The sequence below is a fragment of the Tenebrio molitor genome, chromosome 1 (assembly GCF_963966145.1).
Source record: "Tenebrio molitor chromosome 1, icTenMoli1.1, whole genome shotgun sequence".
Classification (NCBI taxonomy): domain Eukaryota; kingdom Metazoa; phylum Arthropoda; class Insecta; order Coleoptera; family Tenebrionidae; genus Tenebrio; species Tenebrio molitor.
Genome location: NC_091046.1, coordinates 26,062,705 through 26,071,014, shown reverse-complemented (window position 1 = coordinate 26,071,014; position 8,310 = coordinate 26,062,705). Strand labels below are relative to the sequence as shown.

The following is an 8,310-nucleotide window of genomic DNA, read 5'->3' as shown; positions in this document are numbered from 1 at the left end:
CTTTTATATTCTTATTTATTACTATAATTACAAATTATTTTAGTTGTTTGCTATGTTCATGTTTTTTTTTTTTCGTTTGAATTATATTTTTATGCAAAATGTGTTCGTAATAAAGCTCTGCGAACAGCCGTGTTTTCATCATTATTTCTAACATCAGCAGGTTCCACCTCAACTTGCGGGGACACCACCACCTCTGGATCAACTGGCGGTTCATCATCGTTAGCCAAAATCGCTATGTTATGTAACACACAACAAGCTACAATAGTGGCAAGGGTTGCCTCCATTTTAGTGTGTAAACCAATAGCAAGGCACGGAAATCGTCGCTTGAGCACGCCAAAAGACCTTTCAATTGGATTTCTTGTGGCTCTGTGAGAATTATTATATGCCTCTTCTGCTGGTGTCCTTGGATTTAGTAGAGGGGTTAAAATGAACGAACGACAAGCGTATCCACTGTTACCTAATAAGAAACCATCTTCGTAACGGCCATTTTCAAGTTGAGCACATAAAGATGAGTCGTTAAAAATAGGGCTATCGTGCAAACTTCCGGCCATCGAACAACTATATTTCTTATTTTTAGGTTTGTGTCACATACACCTTGAACGTTGATTGAAAAAAAAAGACTTTCTGTTGCGAAAGATCTCGGCATTAGGACCACCAGGAGATTCAACTCTTATACGAGTACAATCTATTGCACCAATCACTCTGGGCATGCTTCTCAGCCTATAAAAACTTAATTTTACAGCTTGCGTTTCAGCTGGGGTGGGCATTTTTATATAATGGGGCTTTAGTTGCGCTCTTTTATGGACCACACGTTGGATAATAACACATACCGTGGATTTCTGTACGGCGAATGTGTCCCCAAGTTACTGCTGAAATCCACCGGTGGCCAAATATCGCATTGTCAATAGTATCTGATTTAATGCCGTGACAGGTTTTCTTCGACGAGTAATGGGTTCAATTTCAGGACCAATTAGGTCACATAACCATAGAATCGTTTGTTTTTCAAAACGAAACCGCATTCTTGTTCGTCATATAAATCAAAAGGATTTATCCTGTTTCGTAGGGCACGACGTCTTCGAGGAATTCTTTCTTCGTCTTCATCAGAAGAAGACAGTGATAAATCTGATATATCAGACATCTGTAAAATTTACATATTTTAAATAAACAATAAAGTGAATACACAATTGTTTGATTCGTTACTTACCTTGTTCTGTTAATATTTTGATGTAAATAATAAACTATTATCCACTATTCCACCTCACTTGGACGTAAAAATGGACTCAATTAATTTTTAATGGTGGTAGGTACCTCAATTAACTTAATGCCGTATTATTCAAGAAGTTAATAGCGATTAATCGCTAATTGAGCTTTTATAAACTGATTTTTTATTTAATCGTGATTAACTGGCATTTAACAACATGTCAACTTAATTCTCATTAAATATTTAATTTTGGGTTTAATCTAAATTAGTGGCATACAAAATTAAGTTAATGGCGCATTAACTTTTTAATTTCAATTAAATATTTAATTTATAAATTAATAAACCCGCCCCTACTCTAAAAATCTATAAATTAATTTAATAAAAATTAATTGTTCATTAAGTTTACAATTTGTTGTTGACGCAATCGTGCTGCTGGGGCTGGCGGTTTGTTTATTTCATTTGCCGGGTGATTAATATCGGCTAAATTTTCATCTAGTAAGACTTCATCTCCATGTCATATAAAATTGCAAAGAGCAGCACAACATTTGACAATGTTGCAGGCATATGTTGGTTGGACTCGCAAATGATTGAGACATGGAAATTTTTCTTTTAAAATTCCCAGAGTTCCTTCTACAAGGTCAATATAAATGATTGTCCCATCGCAGTTGGCGTTGAAAATCCACAAAAATTTGGGATGTGCCGTTAGCTTCGCAACGTTAGACAAACTAGTAGACAAATTTACACTACCGTCAGCAGCGCTACCTATCGGCGATGCTAGTCTCACTCATGTTATAAAGCTTGCGGCACATTCAACTACGTCACCAACGCCTACTGCGATGAGACAATCATTTATAATGACCCCTTATAACTTGTCTGGTTCCTTTGTGGTGGCGATTATATGTCTGCTCGTTAATATTGTTAGAATTATGATGAAGGGGTGTCATAAGCCATTCTTTTAAGGGATATGGAGAATCCCCTAATATGATCGCATTGGGAAAAATATTCTGCCGTTCCATTCTCCTATAGAGACTACTGTTTCGAAATACACGAGCATCATGGACACTGCCTGGCCATCGAGCGCTTACATAAAAAAAAAATTCCTGCTGCCACATACAAACATGCAGTCAATTGAATGATCACCCCAACGATCGACAAACGCAGCTTCATGTGCAAAGAGTGCGTCTAATGGTATAAGTGAGCCATCCACAATCCCACATACATGAAGAAAATTAGCAATTCCATAAAAACTAATTTCCTCTTCGATATTTTCTGGCCATGACACAACACGATTAAATAAAGTTCTATTCACTACATTAACAACATTTTTTATAGCACGACATACTGTTGCTTTATTTACCCCATGCATATCAGAAATGGTGTGGTATTGGCTACCACTTCCAAACCAATGTAGTGCTATACCAAGAACCGTAAACTAAGGATAGCCAGTTCCCTATGTTCCAACATTCGCCAGCGGATGACTGGCTGTGACGTCACCTTGATACCTCGATGCTTTGTTCACATTCGGAAGAGCATTATATTCTCCACAATCTTCACGTTTGTTGCGCTAATAAAGAAGTGACTGTCGGCAAGATCGCTATATTGTCTCGTTTTTTTATTGGGTGTTACTTCCTGTGTTCACAGATTTTCGTTTTATTTAATTAATCGTAGAGCATTTTTTATTAGTGAGTAGTTTAGTGCAAAGAAGACGTATGTTGTGTTTATAAGATCTTGAAGATACTTTTAGTTTGTACTTTATAATTTAATACTACACTTATATACATACAGCGGATAAGGTAAGAAAAGTATAAATTTATGTATTCCCACGTTGTTATTAAATGTTACCTACAGAAGTGGGTCATAAACCCATAATACAAAAAAAGGTACTGGACAAGAGGGAGAAGATATAATTTTTCACTCTTTTCCAAAACCTAAAGATATGGTGTCTCAAACAATGAGAAATGAATGGATTAACAGGTGCAAGAGAGAAAATAAATTGAATCCAGAAACGAGTAGGATTTGTTTGAAACATTTTGTCGAAACCGATTACGAACGGGACTTGCAGAATGAATTGCTACGAGTAGGTAAAAAAATAATAATTTTATCTTTATTTGAGCCAAATATAAAAGCACATTTAAACCTATATTTAAATAATACAGACTTTCATTGTACTTGAAGTTAGTATATTTGAATGTTTTTTTTTTATTTTAGGGTTACCTTTAAGAAAAAAAATAAAAAAACAGCAGTTCCAACAGTGGGGCTGCCAAGCGCTTCTACCACAACGGACGATCATGGCGCCGGTTTGTTTACATTTGGTTTCACCGACCGGGAAATTCACGGATGTTGTTGCGGTAAAGTGTCGGTGAGTTCGCGCGTAATTCACGTTAGATGATAATAGCCATTTTCCGCAGGATCTTAAAGGTTAGACACACAAGAACAAAGGAAAAAGGTTGGGGAAAAGAAGAGAAGAAGATAACGTTCCGGCAAGTCACGGGAATGAAAGGGAAACGGAACTAACTTTGCCGTACGGTTACCTAAGCTGTGAAGAAGAAAAGAGGAATTCAAGGAAAAAGGAAGGAGAAAGAAGAAAAAGGGGAACGATAGAAAGATAGGCCGCAGCTAGACAGCCTAGAGGCGTGAAGCCACCTCAGCCCTAAATTTAGGGGCCAACACATGTTGTTCCAGCCGCCCCTTAATGGCTGGCACAATTTCCACAAAAGACTCAAAAATGAAACCGCGAAAGAAAACTGAAAGTGAAACGATAAAAAAAAACTGAAAGCTGAAACAAACAAACAAAACTGAAAGATCTCAAAATGAGCGTCCCGAAAAATGTGACGGACGGTGGGCGCGTTGCGTCGACATGTGACGTCGTGCTTTTTCTGCTAGCTCCTGGTGTTTGAGCAGCGATGTAATATTCCCGCGAGCAATAGTAGGATCACTTGGGCCTCCTACACCGGCCAAAAAAATAGTGGCATTTTGACATGCTACAGTGCAAATAAATGTAGAGGTAGTGTGAGCAAAATTGTGGAACAACTGTGTAATAAGAGTATCGTCTTAATTGTGGTTAAATAACCAAAACAATGTATGGAATAAATTTATTTACACTTTACGTTTTAGAGTGCCATGCCTCTGTCAACATCATTTGATAATTCTCTTGAAGAAAGTAATAGTTATCTTGAGTTTAAATATCCTCAAGACACAAGATTTCGTCTATGAACAACAGATTGTAAAATAAGTGATCAAGATTTAACTGATGCAGGTCCTTCGAACGCTAATCTTGAACAGAAATTCGGAAATGTCAAAAAGTGTCAAAATTTCTGGAGAAAAATTAGTTTTTCGATGTGAAGACTGCAACAGAGATTTCAAAAAAGAAAAGGGACTTAAAATTCATAGATCAAGGATTCATGGACTAATGAGCCAATCGTTTTCGTCAAAATCATTTTCTTCAGAAATTAATAAAACAACAAGGAAAACTGAAGAAATTAATAACACTCCATTTAATTCCACGGATTATGAGAAGCAATTCGGATCTCAAGATAATCATTCTAGTGGACCACAAAGATTAAATTGTAATTTGTGTCATGGAAAATCTTTTGAAGTACCTCAAAAATACGAACCACATCTAAGAGACGAACACATTTATCACTAGCTAAGAAAGTGGAAGCAAAAGTAGCCGATTTTGATATCAAAGGAGCTGTTAAATTATTGTCCTCGGATGACTCATTAGCTTCATTCAATGAAGATGTTGCTGAAGATTAAAAAAAAAACATCCTTCACCATCTCGCGAACTTTTTTTCCAGACGCTTTCAAAACGGGAGACTTTTCTTTAATAGTTAATGAGCAAAACGTTCGAGAAGCTATCAATTCCTTTCCTGCCGGTTCTTCACCAGGCTTAGATGGCATGAGACCACAATACTTAATAGATATTATATCTTTGTCAGCGGGCGAAGCAGGTCAGCGGGCACTAAGAGCTTTAACAAAACTGTGCAATTTTTTATTGTCTGGCCAACTTCCTTCAGAAATTTGTAATTTATTATATGGTGCGTCTTTATGCGCATTTCATAAGAAATATGGCGGAATTAGACCAATCGCTATAGGAAACTGTTTACGAAGATTGACTTCAAAGCTAGCTTGTTTTCAAAGTCGTAATATTGTAAATTCGTATTTATCTCCACATTAATTTGGAGTGGCAACTAAGCTAGGATGCGAAGCAGCAATTCATACTACACGAACGAAACTGATTTACAATGATGTCAGTCCACTTTACCGATTAGATTTGGTGGACTGGGAATTCGCCGCATTTCCGATATTTGCCTCCCTGCTTTCCTATCTTCAGTTCATGGTGTTAAAAAGCTTGTTTCTCAATTACTAAATTCAAAGGATAATGAGCTTATTATTCACCATTATGAGAACGAAAGACCAACAATTCCACAATTGGGATAATATCAATATCAAAAGAATAATTGACAATGACTTAATCTTTAATTCATCTAGGTACTTGGCTCGTTTTAAGGCTTTGCAATGCAGAGAATCAGGATCTTGGTTACATGCAATACCGTCTCCTAATATTGGTACTCTTTTAGATAACACTTCCTTCCAAGTTTGTATTGCTTTAAGATTGGGTTCTAATCTTTGTACACCTCATATTTGCAAATGCAATGCGAAAGTTGCCGAAATTGGCATTCACGGTTTAAGTTGTTCCAAAATAGTGGTAGATTTTCAAGACACACTGAAATTAATTCTATTATCAACCGGTCTTTGACTTCTATTCATGTTAATTCAACTTTAGAACCAAACGGACTATCTCGTGATGACGGAAAACGCCCTGATGGGATGACTTTAGTACCGTGGATTAAAGGTCAACCTTTGGTTTGGGACGTTACTGTCGTAGATACACTTGCAGACAGTTACGTATTGAAAACATCTGAAGTCTCAGGTTTTGCCGCTGAAATGGCTTGCAAACGCAAACATAGCAAATATAGTTCAATTATTTCGTCAAACTACATATTTAAAGGTTTAGCCTTTAGGCCCTTGGTGCAAAGAAACAATCGATTTCATTAATGTCATCGGAGACCGACTTATCGCGGAATCAGGGGATTCAAAATCTAAGAAATTCTTTTCGAGAGGATTTCCCTTGCCATTCAACGTGGAAACGCTGCAAGCATTCGGGGCACTTTTCCAGATTCCGCATTATTATCGGAAATTTTTGCATTGTAAATTAAAAATGTTATGTAATTATGTTTTTCTAATCATATTAAGAAATGTGTACTTTTCCATTACGTTTTTAATTGAGAAAGTTGTCATTTTTTCAACTGTGGAGAAAATTGGTCGAATCCGTGGAGAAAATTTTTGTCTTAGACCAATGAGATGACGAGATTTTACTTTCTCAACGGATAGTATCTATCACCACCGTAACGATTATACGACGGTCCATTGTTTTCTAAAAAATAGTTGACAATGACATTTGTCATCGAATCTGTTTTCTCAGAAATATTAACAAGAAAATGGAAATTGTTGATGATCTAGAGGATTGTACGCCACCAGAAGTGCAAGAGACTGCTACCGGAAGCTGAAAAGTATACTGGACACAGTCTCAGGAGATCATCAGCTGCAATACTAGTAGATGCAGGTACCGATATAACCGATTTAAAAAGACACGGTGGCTGGAAGTCCACAACGGTAGCCGAAGGTTATATAGACACGTCCATGAATCACAAGATGGACTCAGCGAACAAAATCATCAATGCAGTTCAAGCTTCCAGCATCACTGTACGAAACACAACGAAGAATTAAGAAATAACCAATACTAATGTAGATGTAAAGTCGCTTCCCTTTACTCTTGTTAATTATGCCACGGTTAATGTATAAATGTACATAATAAAACGTAGAAATAAAAAATATATAATTATTACTCAATTGTCAATATGATTAGAAAAAGTATAGTATTTAACTCGTGAGAATTGGCCATTTCCATTCGAATGACTTACTCCACTCGCCTACGGCTCGTGGTCGCAAATCTCATTCTCATGGAAATGGCCAACTTTCTCACTCGTTGAATAATATACTATTATTAAATTGTCTATTTTACACTTTACATTTTCGTACTTTCAACTCTAACTAAGAATATCTACTAACTAATGAAAGGTAAACTAGACTAGAAAAATTATTTTATAATAAATGTTTTGTGTGCCTTCCGTTGGCATTTAAGCAGATTTGAGTACGCCGGTACCAATTTTCATAAACAAAATTCAGCATTTCCGAATGGAGAAAAAACAGGAAAGTTGAAGGTGCTAACGAAGACATTTTACTGTGCTATGTATCCTCACTGTCAACAAATTTTGCCCCAAAGAGTTTATGGTATAAATTTCAATGCTGAAAATCTGCTTGAAGCTGTATGAAAATGTTGACATTTCTAGGTAAAATCACACTCAAAGTGTAATATGTATTATGAAAATTAATGATTTATAGGTATGGAAAAGTATTCACCTTTTTACAACGAAAACCGGAGTCGTACAAACCAGAAGGCAAAAGTGTTAACAGAGGAACAAATTAGGACTTTTTTTATGGATGCAGCAGATGAAGTTTTTCTATTGGAGAAAGTAATTTTATTATTTGGAATATATGGAGCTTGAAGACATGAAGAACTTGTGAAATTGACTGTTAATGGTATTGTTTAATTTTCTTTAAATGTTATATTGTAATATGGTATTAAAGTAAATACGAATTTATAAAAAACGTTGTTGTTGATAGTATTGTTGTTAAAAAATATCGTCCACGGTTGTTAAATTTTAACGGCCGTGGCTATTATCAGTTAAATAACAACCACGGAGACAGTACCGAGAACATGTAATAAGTAATAACAATCAAGTATCACGAAAATATTTTAAATGCAATGCCTGGTGCAAATAAAGACTGGAAGGGTTGTAGAGAGGTAAATCATATAAATATTACAAAACTTCTAACGTTTATTCATGAATAAAATTGAATTTAGGCTTGGCATGATCTTCGCAGTAGGACTAAAGGCCCATACACAATGGCGTTAACGTTACGTCAATGTTAAAACGTTAATGTTAACGTTAGATCTAGAAATTCAAAATTACATGTATTTCATT

General features: G+C 36.0%; 1 long non-coding RNA gene across 2 annotated transcripts; it reads left to right on the top strand.

The window, feature by feature from the left end:
- The first annotated feature begins 2,668 nt into the window (after window positions 1–2,668).
- Window positions 2,669–7,904, top strand: LOC138141409 (uncharacterized). 2 transcript variants are annotated; one of them, XR_011163141.1, is made up of 5 exons: window positions 2,669–2,994; window positions 3,050–3,278; window positions 3,410–3,560; window positions 3,610–7,614; window positions 7,667–7,904. It is a non-coding gene; the product is annotated as an uncharacterized lncRNA (long non-coding RNA). The 2 variants fall into 2 exon arrangements; XR_011163142.1 differs by having other exon boundaries at window positions 3,050–3,282.
- The last annotated feature ends 406 nt before the right edge of the window (window positions 7,905–8,310 follow it).